This window comes from Taudactylus pleione, unplaced genomic scaffold (assembly GCF_031769625.1).
Source record: "Taudactylus pleione unplaced genomic scaffold, aTauple2 ptg000523l, whole genome shotgun sequence".
NCBI classification, from domain to species: domain Eukaryota; kingdom Metazoa; phylum Chordata; class Amphibia; order Anura; family Myobatrachidae; genus Taudactylus; species Taudactylus pleione.
In genome coordinates this window covers 2,841,330-2,858,570 of record NW_028284925.1, presented here as the reverse complement: position 1 = coordinate 2,858,570, position 17,241 = coordinate 2,841,330, and the positions used below count along the sequence as shown (strand labels likewise).

At 44.7% G+C, this 17,241-nt stretch overlaps 1 protein-coding gene across 1 annotated transcript in view; it reads right to left on the bottom strand.

Annotated features, from left to right (window-relative positions):
- GRAMD1C (GRAM domain containing 1C) overlaps positions 1-17,241 on the bottom strand; it is a 237,016-nt gene that overhangs the window by 72,716 nt on the left and 147,059 nt on the right. The gene's annotated exons all lie outside the window — the stretch shown is intronic.

Genomic DNA, 17,241 nt, shown 5'->3' with positions numbered 1-17,241 from the left:
AGGCAGTGATTCCAAGGCCTTCTTAGAGTCCGTGTCGGCCTTCCATGAACAAAGCTAATTGATACGGCGGGCTACCACCGAAGTAGCAGATGCTTTGGCAGCTAGGAGACCTGTATCCAAAGCCACTTCTCCTAAATAAGAGGCTGCATCCCTGATGTGCGAGATGTAGGACAGCAGTTCCTGAGAAGCATGAGAGGGAAATTAGTTATCTGGTGCATCTGCCCAGCTCTTAATGGATTTGGCCATCCAACCAGTAGCCATGGCAGAACGAGTAATAGCTCCTGTAAGAGAATACACAGATTTGAGGCAAGCTTCAATCCTTCTATCCGTTGACTCCTTTAAGGAGGATGCTGTAGGAATAGGTAAAGTAGAGCTTTAAACTAGACGTGTCACGTGAGAATCCATCGCTGGGGGAACTTCCCATTTAGCGCAATCAGCTGCTGGAATAGGATAAAAAGAAACCAGGCGTTTTGGCAGCTGGAACTTTTACTTGGCGTATTCTATGCCTCGCTCATGAGTTCAGAAAGCTGATCAGAGTAAGGAAATTCTGCCAAAACCACTTTCTGTCTCTTAAAGAGGGGCTCTTTTGCCTTAGGAATGGGCTCTGCATCTTCTATTTGAAGAATTGATTTGATAGCCCGCACTAGTGCAGGTACATTTAGACTGAAGCTTTTCCTCCCCTGAGGGGGGACTCAGGGCCTGATTCAGACCCGCTCGCGAGTCTATGGTGGCCCAGTGCGCATGTGCACGACGGAGCCGGCTCCGTCGTGCGCATGCGCGAGACCCGGATAGCGGCGGGCAATCCGTTGCTCCGGGTCTCGTACCAAAGGAGGCGTGCTGTCGATGTTGAGTGACAGCACGCCCCCTTTGGTGGGCAGGCCGGGGGAGTGGAGGGCACGCCCCGTTTGGAGGCGGCCCCACTGACATCACGAGTGATGTCAGTGGGAGAGATTTCGGCTCTGTGAGAGCAGAAATCTCTCTGGGGCTTGCGGGAACGAGACCCTACCACAAGGGTGTCGTCGCAAGCCCGATGGTCGCGATGGTCTTGACCATCGCGATCATCTTCCTGGCCGCTCGCTATAGCTGTGGGTGGTCACCCACAGCTATGCAAGCGGCCAGGAGGCTCTTTAAAACACAAGAAGGCCGGCCCTGATTCAGAGCGAGCACTCTGTCAGAGCGTCCGGCTCTGAATCAGGCCCTCAGTGAGAGAGAAATCTGTGTCTTCTGCCTCCCCAGACAATACCTCAGAATCTGAGAACTGTGAGGATAATACAGCACGTTTAGTAGTTTTACTGGGTAAGGGCCTCTCGCTTTGCATCATTTGTTGAAAAGCTGTGGAAGTAGCCGCTAGACTCTGCACTAGGAGTTACTGGCATCAGTGGGTGTACCTATTGTGGCAATCCTATTGGGGGAGCTACCACAGGGCCTGCTAGGCGGTCCATAGTTTTTGCCAACACCTGTGAAAAGGAAGCCATGGGGGTTCCTGAGCAGGGACTGGAGGGGCTGACTGGCCCGGGGCAGTATAACAAGATGCACGTAGACATCTTGAATTAAATCCTCCTGGTTTAATCCTGCTGAACAGGACCAGCAAGAGACCAATATAGGAGCATTATGGGGGAGGTTAAGTTTAGGCATCGGGGAAGAAGGGGTAGGGGGAGGGTTAGGGTATCTACCGAGAAGTGTCGGTATCCTAACCCGGCGTCTGAATTCTGACTGCCGGGATTCAGAGTCCCAGCATCCCGTACCCATCCCATTCCTTGTCCTATGAGAGGTTTCTGCACTCACTGGTATTCATGAACTTTATAAAGGGTCAGAACAGTGACCTACAGAGTGTACGGGAAGGACGTACAGAGTGCACGGGAAGGACGTACAGAGTGCACGGGGAGGACGTACAGAGTGCACGGGAAGGACGTACAGAGTGCACGGGAAGGACGTACAGAGTGCACGGGAAGGACGTACAAAGGGTCAACTTATCCAACTGGTTTTGTATACAATGTTTATGTAAATATGAGCAGAAAGGCATCTGAGTATAGAGAAGATTCATCACTCAGCTAGTTCTAAGGGGATTGATACGGCACACCACGGCTTATTGATAATAAGGATTTTTCACTGGCGATATAAAATTGTTTATCAACGCAATTTATCGATAAAGTATCTCTGGGGCAGCTGAGGGGATAGGCACCGCCATGAGCAGGATCAGGTTGCCAGGCATACTGAGCCCTCTATTGGCACCTAAGCCCTACCCCTGAGTCACTTCGTCATTGTCATCGGCTTTAAATAGTATTTACAACCCAAAAATGAGAGATTCAGACGTCAATGTAATCAGACTTTAGTACTCCTATATATTTCTTACAGACCCCCCCTCCAATCTATACCCATATCTATTATTTGATCTACTGTATGTTTGCTTTCACATTTTCCCCATGATAATGCACTTTAGTATTGTATCAGCCTTTGCAGCAGCTGCCTGACACTTGGATAATTGATTACATGGGGTACATTTTCTAAAGTGACAGTTTTTAGAAGTGGAGATGTTGCCCATAGCAACCAATCAAATTCTAGCTATTATCTTCCAGAAGGTGCTAGATAAATGTTAAGTAGAATCTGATTGGTTGCTATGGGCAACATCTCCACTTCTAATAACTCTCTCTTTAGTAAATCTATCCCCAAGTATTTCTAAATCTATAGCTGACAATCCGTCATTGGTGTACACAAATATTCTGCTACCTGTCCTGAAGTGGCCAATGAGGCAGCGCCGTTCTCGTCCCGTATGCAAATGACCATAAACATTTGTATGCGAGTTGAGCACACTTTAAGAGATTGGTAGTAATTAGCATTGTTCAATCTACGGCCATATTAAATCACACCAATTTAGACTTCTGCATTAAGACAACGGGTCCTTGATACAGTGATATAATACAGTGATTCTCAAACTCGGCCCTCAGGACCCCACATAGGTCACATTTTCCAGGTCACCCAGCAGGTGCACAGGTGTAGTCATTACTCACTGACACGTTTTGAAAGATCCACATGTGGAGCTAATTATTTCACTTGTGATTCTGTGAGGAGACCTGGAAAACATGCACTGTTAGGACCCAGTTTGAGAACCTGTGATATAATGTGTTAGTATTAGCAATGTTAGGGACCCATCTGATGGGGTTCACCTGGACGTGGCCGATGGGTTCTTGTATTTGGCCAAACATGCTCATTTACATTCCATGTGAATTGTAGAGAATTTTGGTCATAGGGGCTCTGAGTGCCGGGACGGGGTCCGTTTGGAGCCAATGTCCTGGTGATTCGAGTCTGGAAGTATATATTTCGGCAATCAAAGATTCCTTATTGCCGGAAATTGTGGCGATAAGGAATATCTGATATCAGGGGCTGGCTGCTTTTTATAATAAATATGCCCCGTAGTGCGGATCCGCATTTTATTTTTCCTGCCAGACCGTGAGCTTGATGCATAGCTGGGTGCACCCGATTTGTGTAGCGTATGAATTCGCACTGTGCATGCAGCTAAAATAAGTGCACACAAGTATAAGCTATGTATGTAATTTAATTGTGGCAATTAGGTGTGACGGTGCGTTCACACATAGGGCAAAGTTCAGTGAGGGCGCGTCCAGGGATATGGGGGGAATACACACGTAGAGGCACATAAACTCTGCATATAGGGGGGAATACACACGTAGAGGCGCATATACTCTGCATATGGGGGGGAGTACACACGTAGAGGCACATAAACTCTGCATAAGGGGGGGAATACACACGTAGAGGCACATAAACTCTGCATATGGGGGGAATACACACGTAGAGGTGCATAAACTCTGCATATGGGGGGAATACACACGTAGAGGCACATAAACTCTGCATATGGGGGGATACACACGTAGAGGCACATAAACTCTGCATATGGGGGGAATACACACGTAGAGGTACATAAACTCTGCATATGGGGGAGTATACACGTAGAGGCGCATAAACTCTGCATATGGGGGGAATACACACGTAGAGGCACATAAACTCTGCATATGGGGGGAATACACACGTAGAGGCACATAAACTCTGCATATGGGGGAATACACACGTAGAGGCACATAAACTCTGCATATGGGGGAATACACACGTAGAGGCACATAAACTCTGCATATGGGGGGAATACACACGTAGAGGCACATAAACTCTGCATATGGGGGGAATACACACGTAGAGGCACAAACTCTGCATATGGGGGAATACACACGTAGAGGCACATAAACTCTGCATATGGGGGAATACACACGTAGAGGTACATAAACTCTGCATATGGGGGAATACACACGTAGAGGCACATAAACACTGCATATGGGGGGAATACACACGTAGAGGCACATAAACTCTGCATATGGGGGAATACACAAGTAGAGGCACATAAACTCTGCATATGGGGGAATACACAAGTAGAGGCACATAAACTCTGCATATGGGGGGAATACACACGTAGAGGCACATAAACTCTGCATATGGGGGGAATACACACGTAGAGGCACATAAACTCTGCATATGGGGGGAATACACACGTAGAGGCACATAAACTCAGCATATGGGGGGAATACACACGTAGAGCACATAAACTCTGCATATGGGGGGAATACACACGTAGAGGCACAAACTCTGCATATGGGGGAATACACACGTAGAGGCACATAAACTCTGCATATGGGGGGAATACACACATAGAGGCACATAAACTCTGCATATGGCAGGGAATACACACGTAGAGGCGCATAAACTCTGCATATGGGGGGAATACACACGTAGAGGCGCATAAACGGTGCATATGGGGGGAATACACACGTAGAGGCACATAAACTCTGCATATGGGGGGAATACACACGTAGAGGCACAAACTCTGCATATGGGGGGAATACACACATAGAGGCACATAAACTCTGCATATGGGGGGAATACACACGTAGAGGCACATAAACACTGCATATGGGGGGAATACACACGTAGAGGCACAAACTCTGCATATGGGGGGAATACACACATAGAGGCACATAAACTCTGCATATGGGGGGGAATACACACGTAGAGGCACATAAACTCTGCATATGGAGGGAATACACACGTAGAGGCGCATAAACTCTGCATATGGGGGGGAATACACACGTAGAGGCACAAACTCTGCATATGGGGGAATACACACGTAGAGGCGCATAAACTCTGCATATGGGGGGATACACACGTAGAGGCACATAAACTCTGCATATGGGGGGAATACACACGTAGAGGCACATAAACTCTGCATATGGGGGGAATACACACGTAGAGGCGCATAAACTCTGCATATGGGGGGAATACACACGTAGAGGCGCATAAACTCTGCATATGGGGGGAATACACACGTAGAGGCACATAAACTCTGCATTTGGGGGAATACACACGTAGAGGCACATAAACTCTGCATATGGGGGGAATACACACGTAGAGGCGCATAAACTCTGCATATGGGGGGGAATACACACGTGGAGGCGCATAAAATCTGCATATGGGGGGAATACACATGTAGAGGCACATAAACTCTGCATATGGGGGGATACACACGTAGAGGTACATAAACTCTGCATATGGAGGGAATACACACGTAGAGGCGCATAAACTCTGCATATGGGGGAATACACACGTAGAGGTACATAAACTCTGCATATGGGGGGAATACACACATAGAGGCACATAAACTCTGCATATGGGGGGGAATACACACGTAGAGGCACATAAACTCTGCATATGGGGGGGGAATACACACATTTTCCCCGTACTAGCCTGATTTTACTTCCATCGCTGCATCAGCGCCAATGTGGATGTTTTACATGGACTTCCCTTAGGTTATAGGAAAAAGTTGCATCTTTGCACTGTCGGTATATTGTGAAATGTTTATTACAGGAATTGCCATTAAATGGTTTTCAAGACATAAACCTGTCACTGTCCTAAGGGCCTGATTCAGTATGGATCGCTATTGCAATCGCAACTGCGATAACGCACGCAGGTCGACTGCAAAAATATGATAATGTTTGCAGTCGCAGCCTAACATAAGGACGCCCGCATCCCTTTACATACATCCGTAATACTTAGAAAAATAGCGAAACCATCGGTAACATTGGTACCATCGCAGCCTCACGCTCAGGTCTGACCTTACTCAGAGATTGGTAACCTCAGTGCACGCAGTGAAAGCCCAAGCTGTGTATGGCTTCGCAGTGTCTAAGTTATGCCCGCCCCTGTAACGGCGTTCAAACGCACTGGCACGCCTGTGTCTCTCCGACCGCTCCAAATCACCGCCCCCAAACGGTCACTTCCTGTCAATCACTCAGCGATGGGTCTGCGCAGTCACTGAGAGCGCAGTCTGATCGCAGGGAGGCTTTCACGCACGCTAACTTGGATGCAGGCGCAGAAAGCAACAATCGCCCAACTGCGTGTGTAATTGCAGTTGCGATCGGCAATGATTCAGGCACTAATTCTGCATGCAAATAAAGGAGAAGTAACCTGCATGCTGGGGTGACAGTTCTGCTAACACAATGTGCAAGCTTTGCGTTACTGTCAGTATGCTCATTTCAGAGTAGCCATTTCCGCAGTGCGGTCAGTCCTGCCCAGAGAAGGCCTAGACCAGGAAGACACTAAATTGGTTTATAAACACCTGTGCGTTATCAGCCAAACCTCAGTGTTATTGTGCCTAGAGCTTGAGCATTCACAAAGCAAAGCGGACGAGTGATTGAGTGTAGCTTCCAGCGATCGTCTGCATGACAAACAGAAACAGGTTTCATGCAACTGGACTGTCATTTGTTTTTTTTACTGAAATGTTTACGTAGCTAAGAAACGGGTTTCATCAACTAGGACCTAACACGCACAGTCCTTGGTATCGTCCGCTGCTCATTTACAGGACTGAACCTCAGGACAAGTTATCGTGAAGAAGCCCGGACCCTCCAAGTACTAGGACCCACCGTGAGATGTTCACGCCTCCTGTCCCAATTCAAAGCGCCACAATGTTGAGAGATATCTGTGTAATGATGCTTTAGTGTTCATTGTTATACCATGTTTCTTGTCATCAGGATAAATAATAGGAGAAATAAAAGGCATGTATTTTCACCCTCTTGTGAGGCTTTGGGGCCAATTCATCACCAATAAATGGCTCGGCCATTCATTATCAGGGGTCCCAAATGGACTACCTGATATTCAGCACATTCTGAAAACTGAAAGTTTTCGGAGTTTGCTTCCGAGAACAAGCGCTATCTTCAGACGGCGATTCCCGGATCCCTGTGGGAAGGAGTTCCGGGCATGTGAAGAGTGATCCGAGCGGATCCCTCCGCCACCTCCTCACTACCTCCCCGGCGACTGTGCATGCTGTGGTCAGAGTGTGTCACAGATTACTCTGATAATAGGTTATGGGGTCAGAGTGTGTCACAGATTACTCTGATAATAGGTTATGGGGTCAGAGTGTGTCACAGATTACTCTGATAATAGGTTATGGGGTCAGAGTGTGTCACAGATTACTCTGATAATAGGTTATGGGGTCAGAGTGTGTCACAGATTACTCTGATAATAGGTTATGGGGTCAGAGAGTGTCACAGATTACTCTGATAATAGGTTTTGGGGTCAGAGTGTGTCACAGATTACTCTGATAATAGGTTATGGGGTCAGAGTGTGTCACAGATTACTCTGATAATAGGTTATGGGGTCAGAGTGTGTCACAGATTACTCTGATAATAGGTTATGTGGTCAGAGTGTGTCACAGATTACTCTGATAATAGATTATGGGGTCAGAGTGTGTCAGAGATTACTCTGATAATAGGTTATGTGGTCAGAGTGTGTCACAGATTACTCTGATAATAGGTTATGTGGTCAGAGTGTGTCACAGATTACTCTGATAATAGGTTATGGGGTCAGAGTGTGTCAGAGATTACTCTGATAATAGGTTATGTGGTCAGAGTGTGTCACAGATTACTCTGATAATAGGTTATGGGGTCAGAGTGTGTCACAGATTACTCTGATAATAGGTTATGTGGTCAGAGGGTGTCACAGATTACTCTGATAATAGGTTATGGGGTCAGAGTGTGTCACAGATTACTCTGATAATAGGTTATGGGGTCAGAGTGTGTCACAGATTACTCTGATAATAGGTTATGTGGTCAGAGTGTGTCACAGATTACTCTGGTAATAGGTTATGTGGTCAGAGTGTGTCACAGATTACTCTGATAATAGGTTATGTGGTCAGAGTGTGTCACAGATTACTCTGATAATAGGTTATGGGGTCAGAGTGTGTCAGAGATTACTCTGATAATAGGTTATGTGGTCAGAGTGTGTCACAGATTACTCTGATAATAGGTTATGGGGTCAGAGTGTGTCAGAGATTACTCTGATAATAGGTTATGTGGTCAGAGTGTGTCACAGATTACTCTGATAATAGGTTATGGGGTCAGAGTGTGTCACAGATTACTCTGATAATAGGTTATGGGGTCAGAGTGTGTCACAGATTACTCTGATAATAGGTTATGGGGTCAGAGTGTGTCAGAGATTACTCTGATAATAGGTTATGTGGTCAGAGTGTGTCACAGATTACTCTGATAATAGGTTATGGGGTCAGAGTGTGTCACAGATTACTCTGATAATAGGTTATGTGGTCAGAGGGTGTCACAGATTACTCTGATAATAGGTTATGGGGTCAGAGTGTGTCACAGATTACTCTGATAATAGGTTATGGGGTCAGAGTGTGTCACAGATTACTCTGATAATAGGTTATGTGGTCAGAGTGTGTCACAGATTACTCTGATAATAGGTTATGGGGTCAGAGTGTGTCACAGATTACTCTGATAATAGGTTATGGGGTCAGAGTGTGTCACAGATTACTCTGATAATAGGTTATGGGGTCAGAGTGTGTCACAGATTACTCTGCTAATAGGTTATGGGGTCAGAGTGTGTCACAGATTACTCTGATAATAGGTTATGGGGTCAGAGTGTGTCACAGATTACTCTGCTAATAGGTTATGGGGTCAGAGTGTGTCACAGATTACTCTGATAATAGGTTATGGGGTCAGAGTGTGTCACAGATTACTCTGATAATAGGTTATGGGGTCAGAGAGTGTCACAGATTACTCTGATAATAGGTTATGGGGTCAGAGTGTGTCACATATTACTCTGATAATAGGTTATGGGGTCAGAGTGTGTCACAGATTACTCTGATAATAGGTTATGGGGTCAGAGTGTGTCACAGATTACTCTGATAATAGGTTATGGGGTCAGAGTGTGTCACAGATTACTCTGATAATAGGTTATGTGGTCAGAGTGTGTCACAGATTACTCTGATAATAGGTTATGGGGTCAGAGTGTGTCAGAGATTACTCTGATAATAGGTTATGTGGTCAGAGTGTGTCACAGATTACTCTGATAATAGGTTATGGGGTCAGAGTGTGTCACAGATTACTCTGATAATAGGTTATGGGGTCAGAGTGTGTCACAGATTACTCTGATAATAGGTTATGTGGTCAGAGTGTGTCACAGATTACTCTGATAATAGGTTATGGGGTCAGAGTGTGTCACAGATTACTCTGATAGTAGGTTATGGGGTCAGAGTGTGTCACAGATTACTCTGATAATAGGTTATGGGGTCAGAGTGTGTCACAGATTACTCTGATAATAGGTTATGGGGTCAGAGTATGTCACAGATTACTATGATAATAGGTTATGGGGTCAGAGAGTGTCACAGATTACTATGATAATAGGTTATGGGGTCAGAGTGTGTCACAGATTACTCTGATAGTAGGTTATGGGGTCAGAGTGTGTCACAGATTACTCTGATAATAGGTTATGGGGTCAGAGTGTATCACAGATTACTCTGATAATAGGTTATGGGGTCAGAGTATGTCACAGATTACTATGATAATAGGTTATGGGGTCAGAGAGTGTCACAGATTACTCTGCTAATAGGTTATGTGGTCAGAGAGTGTCACAGATTACTCTGATAATAGGTTATGGGGTCAGAGTGTGTCACAGATTACTCTGATAATAGGTTATGGGGTCAGAGTGTGTCACAGATTACTCTGCTAATAGGTTATGGGGTCAGAGTGTGTCACAGATTACTCTGATAATAGGTTATGGGGTCAGAGTGTGTCACATATTACTCTGATAATAGGTTATGGGGTCAGAGTGTGTCACAGATTACTCTGATAATAGGTTATGGGGTCAGAGTGTGTCACAGATTACTCTGATAATAGGTTATGGGGTCAGAGAGTGTCACAGATTACTCTGATAATAGGTTATGGGGTCAGAGTGTGTCACATATTACTCTGATAATAGGTTATGGGGTCAGAGTGTGTCACAGATTACTCTGATAGTAGGTTATGGGGTCAGAGTGTGTCACAGATTACTCTGATAATAGGTTATGGGGTCAGAGTGTGTCACAGATTACTCTGATAATAGGTTATGGGGTCAGAGTATGTCACAGATTACTATAATAATAGGTTAAGGGGTCAGAGAGTGTCACAGATTACTCTGCTAATTGGTTATGTGGTCAGAGAGTGTCACAGATTACTCTGATAATAGGTTATGTGGTCAGAGGGTGTCACAGATTACTCTGATAATAGGTTATGGGGTCAGAGTGTGTCACAGATTACTCTGATAATAGGTTATGGGGTCAGAGAGTGTCACAGATTACTCTGATAATAGGTTATGTGGTCAGAGTGTGTCACAGATTACTCTGATAATAGGTTATGGGGTCAGAGTGTGTCAGATTACTCTGCTAATAGGTTATGGGGTCAGAGTGTGTCACAGATTACTCTGATAATAGGTTATGGGGTCAGAGTGTGTCACAGATTACTCTGCTAATAGGTTATGGGGTCAGAGTGTGTCACAGATTACTCTGCTAATAGGTTATGGGGTCAGAGTGTGTCACAGATTACTCTGATAATAGGTTATGGGGTCAGAGTGTGTCACATATTACTCTGATAATAGGTTATGGGGTCAGAGTGTGTCACAGATTACTCTGATAATAGGTTATGGGGTCAGAGTGTGTCACAGATTACTCTGATAATAGGTTATGGGGTCAGAGTGTGTCACAGATTACTCTGATAATAGGTTATGGGGTCAGAGAGTGTCACAGATTACTCTGATAATAGGTTATGGGGTCAGAGTGTGTCACATATTACTCTGATAATAGGTTATGGGGTCAGAGTGTGTCACAGATTACTCTGATAGTAGGTTATGGGGTCAGAGTGTGTCACAGATTACTCTGATAATAGGTTATGGGGTCAGAGTGTATCACAGATTACTCTGATAATAGGTTATGGGGTCAGAGTATGTCACAGATTACTATGATAATAGGTTATGGGGTCAGAGAGTGTCACAGATTACTCTGCTAATAGGTTATGTGGTCAGAGAGTGTCACAGATTACTCTGATAATAGGTTATGTGGTCAGAGGGTGTCACAGATTACTCTGATAATAGGTTATGGGGTCAGAGTGTGTCACAGATTACTCTGATAATAGGTTATGGGGTCAGAGAGTGTCACAGATTACTCTAATAGGTTATGGGGTCAGAGTGTGTCACATATTACTCTGATAATAGGTTATGGGGTCAGAGTGTGTCACAATTACTCTGATAATAGGTTATGTGGTCAGAGTGTGTCACAGATTATTCTGACCCCATAACCTATTATCAGAGTAATCTGTGACACACTCTGACCCCATAACCTATTTGCAGAGTAATCTGTGACACACACTGACCCCATAATCTATTATCAGAGTAATCTGTGACAGCACTCTGACCCCATAACCTATTATCAGAGTAATCTGTGACACACTCTGACCCCATAACCTATTATCAGAGTCATCTGAGACACACTCTGACCCCATAACCTATTAGCAGAGTAATCTGTGACACCCTCTGACCCCATAACCTATTAGCAGAGTAATCTGTGACAAACTCTGACCCCATAACCTATTATCAGAGTAATCTGTGACACACTCTGACCCCATAACCTATTATCAGAGTAATGTGTGACACACTCTGACCCCATAACCTATTATCAGAGTAATCTGTGACACACTCTGACCCCATAACCTATTATCAGAGTAATCTGTGACACACTCTGACCCCATAACCTATTATCAGAGTAATCTGTGACACACTCTGACCCCATAACCTATTAGCAGAGTAATCTGTGACACACTCTGACCCCATAACCTTGCACTCTGACCACATTACCTAATATGGTCAGAGTGTGTCACAGATTACTCTGATGATAGGTTATGGGGTCAGAGTGTGTCACAGATTACTCTGATGATAGGTTATGGGGTCAGAGTGTGTCACAGATTACTCTGATAATAGGTTATGGGGTCAGAGTGTGTCACAGATTACTCTGATAATAGGTTATGGGGTCAGAGTGTGTCACATATTACTCTGATGATAGGTTATGGGGTCAGAGTTTGTCACATATTACTCTGATGATAGGTTATGGGGTCAGAGTGTGTCACATATTACTCTGATGATAGGTTATGGGGTCAGAGTGTGTCACAGATTACTCTGATGATAGATTATTGGGTCAGAGTGTGTCACATATTACTCTGATGATAGGTTATGGGGTCAGAGTGTGTCACAGGTTACTCTGATAATCGGTTATGGGGTCAGAGTATGATTGTATTTACAATGGGTGCAAAGTGTGAAGTACATGGCCACTGCATCCATTTCTTCTATACTTACCTCTCCGGAGTCCCGCGGCAACAGCGCTGTACCAATCACTGATTCAGAGATGGAGGCTAATGCCGCCACTGCTGCTGCCAATTCGTATGCAGCAACTGTGCGAGAATATGCAAATGTCACATCCACCTGATTTTCATTGAGGCGCCTACGCGCGGCTTCGCACATGTAAGCGTATGCATACAAAGACGCAGCATCGGAAGCAGTCCTTTCGATAAACTACCTTCTAAGTAACCCTACAGTCGTGCAGAATGGGCGCGGGCACTGAGATGCCGGAGCCATTTTTTCGTGCGGGATTGCAGATGTAGGCTGCGACATGCTCCAAAAAACAGACCTGACACTCCTGCGTTATCTCCCTGACTGTCAGTCACTCTGTGGGATAATAATCGCTGTAACAAAATTGAAAATATTTACATTATAAACAACATTTTTCTTTATCCCCCTTCCTCGCCCTAAACGTCTTTTAAAGTGATAGTTTCCTGTTTCCATCAGAAATAAAACATTTGAAAATCATCTTCTGTTCACTGAACTTCAGTATGACATCGCTGTGATCCTCTTCAGTATGACATCACTGTGATCCTCTTCTTTATGACATCACTGTGATCCTCTTCAGTATGACATCACTGTGATCCTCTTTATGACATCACTTTGATCCTCTTCAATATGACATCACTGTGATCCTCTTCTTTATGACATCACTGTGATCCTCTTCTTCAATAAATGTTACTGTATGGATCCCAGATCATAAGAAAAGCTCTCGGCCCCCCTCTACTGCCCTCTGCTTTTTCCTCGCGGCTCCCCTAATTTGCACTCTCTATCACCTCCTTGGGTCAAGGCCACACGTTAGTGTTCCTTCAACAGGTTCATCTATGGAAAATCATGGGGTCTATTTATTCCACTGCTTAAGAAAAGATTTTATATCAATGCTCAATGTAGCGATTGCAAATTCTCTTTACTGAAAATGTTATTAAAAATAAAAAGTCACCGGGCAGCAGAGCTTGGCTCCTCGCACACAGCGCTAAGAGTAGGCTCGCCGCTTGCCAGGCCAGTTAGTTTTCAAGAAACGCCTGCATGAGCCATCTTGTCGGCCCAACATGCGCGCTGGGACTAAAAGCCTGGTCTTGGTCTCTCCGTTCCGGATTCATTATACAAAATAAAATAAAGTTTTTAAAAAAAAAACATTTTGCCATCCCGAGATCACAGGACAGCTGTGGTACTTTTACTACTTCTGTTCATGTTTTCTGTGGGGGGGGGGGGGGGGGGGTTTAGGAAATCACAGGAGGCCGCTTGTGAAGGCTATCGCATGCGTCAGCTGGCTCCAGTGTTAACCTGGAACGGGGGCTTTGACGAATAGGAAAAATACCTAACTAATTTGGATTTAGGGCTTAAGGCTTTTGATAAATACATCCCCTTGTTGAACTTTTACTTCCTCTAGTGGTGGGCAAGAGGCGTCCCCCAGGTAATTGTGTGGTTCTCTGAGCTTTCACCTGCAGCCCCCAGCACCTTCCTGCATTAGTGGCAGATTTGTTAGTTACAGCTTGTTAGGTAATACAATCTCGTTGCTCCATTGCAAAACAAGTGACTTAGGAGAAAGCAAAGTGATGTGCAGGTGCCCAGCTCTGTGCAGAATGAGATCTGGCCTAGACAATATAATATTATGTGACAGGGAAGGACAGGCAAATACAGGAGTGGTGGTAATACTTTGGGCGCCATGTCCTTAGAGAGAAGTGGTAGTACTTTGGGCATCATGTAATTAGAGAGAAGTGGTTATACTTTGGGCATCATGTCCTTAGAGAGAAGTGGTAATACTTTGGGTGTCTGGTCCTTAGAGAGAAGTGGTAGTACTTTGGGCATCATATCCTTAGAGAGAAGTGGTAATACTTTGGGTGTCTGGTCCTTAGAGAGAAGTGGTAATACTTTGGGCGTCATGTCCTTAGAGAAGTGGTAATACTTTGGGCGTCATGTAATTAGAGAGAAATGGTAGTACTTTGGGCGTCATGTCCTTAGAGAGAAGTGGTAATACTTTGGGCATCATGTCCTTAGAGAGAAGTGGTTATACTTTGGGCATCATGTAATTAGAGAGGAGTGGTAGTACTTTAGGCGTCATGTAATTAGAGAGAAGTGGTAATACTTTGGGCGTCATGTCCTTAGAGAGAAGTGGTAATACTTTGGGCGTCATGTCCTTAGAGAGAAGTGGTTATACTTTGGGCATCATGTCCTTAGAGAGAAGTGGTAGTACTTTGGGTGTCTGGTCCTTAGAGAGAAGTGGTAATACTTTGGGCATCATGTTCTTAGAGAGAAGTGGTTATACTTTGGGCATCATGTCCTTAGAGAGAAGTGGTAATACTTTGGGCATCATGTCCTTAGAGAGGAGTGGTAGTACTTTAGGCGTCATGTAATTAGAGAGAAGTGGTAATACTTTGGGCGTCATGTCCTTAGAGAGAAGTGGTAATACTTTGGGCGTCATGTCCTTAGAGAGAAGTGGTAGTACTTTGGGCATCATGTAATTAGAGAGAAGTGGTAATACTTTGAGCGTCTGATCCTTAGAGAGAAGTGGTAGTACTTTGGGTGTCATGTCCTTAGAGAGAAGTGGTAGTACTTTGGGCGTCATGTCCTTAGAGAGAAGTGGTTATACTTTGGGCATCATGTCCTTAGAGAGGAGTGGTAGTACTTTGGGCATCATGTCCTTAGAGAGGAGTGGTTATACTTTGGGCATCATGTCCTTAGAGAGAAGTGGTAGTACTTTAGGCGCCTGGTCCTTAGAGAGAAGTGGTTATACTTTGGGCGTCATGTCCTTAGAGAGAAGTGGTAATACTTTGGGCATCATGTAATTAGAGAGAAGTGGTAGTACTTTGGGCGTCTGGTCCTTAGAGAGAAGTGGTAATACTTTGGGCATCATGTCCTTAGAGAGAAGTGGTAGTACTTTGGGCATCATGTAATTAGAGAAAAGTGGTAATACTTTGGGCGTCATGTCCTTAGAGAGAAGTGGTAATACTTTGGGCGTCATGTTCTTAGAGAGAAGTGGTTATACTTTGGGCATCATGTCCTTAGAGAGAAGTGGTAATACTTTGGGCGTCTGGTCCTTAGAGAGAAGTGGTAGTACTTTGGGCGTCATGTCCTTAGAGAGAAGTGGTTATACTTTGGGCATCATGTCTTTAGAGAGGAGTGGTAGTACTTTGGGTGTCTGGTCCTTAGAGAGAAGTGGTAGTACTTTGGGCATCATGTAATTAGAGAGAAGTGGTAATACTTTGGGCGTCATGTTCTTAGAGAGAAGTAGTTATACTTTGGGCGTCATGTTCTTAGAGAGAAGTGGTTATACTTTGGGCATCATGTCCTTAGAGAGGAGTGGTAGTACTTTAGGCGTCATGTAATTAGAGAGAAGTGGTAATACTTTGGGCATCATGTCCTTAGAGAGAAGTGGTAATACTTTGGGCGTCATGTCCTTAGAGAGAAGTGGTAATACTTTGGGCGCCATGTCCTTAGAGAGAAGTGGTAATACTTTGGGTGTCATGTCCTTAGAGAGAAGTGGTAATACTTTGGGCGTCATGTCCTTAGAGAGAAGTGGTAATACTTTGGGCGTCTGGTCCTTAGAGAGAAGTGGTAATACTTTGGGCGTCATGTCCTTAGAGAGAAGTGGTAGTACTTTGGGTGTCTGGTCCTTAGAGAGAAGTGGTTATACTTTGGGCGTCTGGTCCTTAGAGAGAAGTGGTAATACTTTGGGCATCATGTAATTAGAGAGAAGTGGTAGTACTTTGGGCGTCTGGTCCTTAGAGAGAAGTGGTAATACTTTGGGCATCATGTCCTTAGAGAGAAGTGGTAATACTTTGGGCATCATGTCCTTAGAGAGAAGTGGTAGTACTTTGGGCATCATGTAATTAGAGAGAAGTGGTAATACTTTGGGCGTCATGTCCTTAGAGAGAAGTGGTTATACTTTGGGCATCATGTCCTTAGAGAGAAGTGGTAATACTTTAGGTGTCTGGCCCTTAGAGAGAAGTGGTAGTACTTTGGGCGTCATGTCCTTAGAGAGAAGTGGTAATACTTTGGGCGTCATGTCCTTAGACATAAGTGGTAATACTTTGGGCGTCATGTCCTTAGAGAGAAGTGGTAATACTTTGGGCATCATGTCCTTAGAGAGAAGTGGTTATACTTTGGGCATCATGTCCTTAGAGAGGAGTGGTAGTACTTTGGGTGTCTGGTCCTTAGAGAGAAGTGGTAATACTTTGGGCGTCATGTTCTTAGAGAGAAGTGGTTATACTTTGGGCATCATGTCCTTAGAGAGAAGTGGTAATACTTTGGGCGTCATGTCCTTAGAGAGAAGTGGTAATACTTTGGGCATCATGTCCTTAGAGAGGAGTGGTAGTACTTTAGGCGTCATGTAATTAGAGAGAAGTGGTAATACTTTGGGAGTCATGTCCTTAGAGAGAAGTGGTAATACTTTGGGCGTCATGTCCTTAGAGAGAAGTGGTAATACTTTGGGCGTCATGTCCTTAGACATAAGTGGTAATACTTTGGGCGTCATGT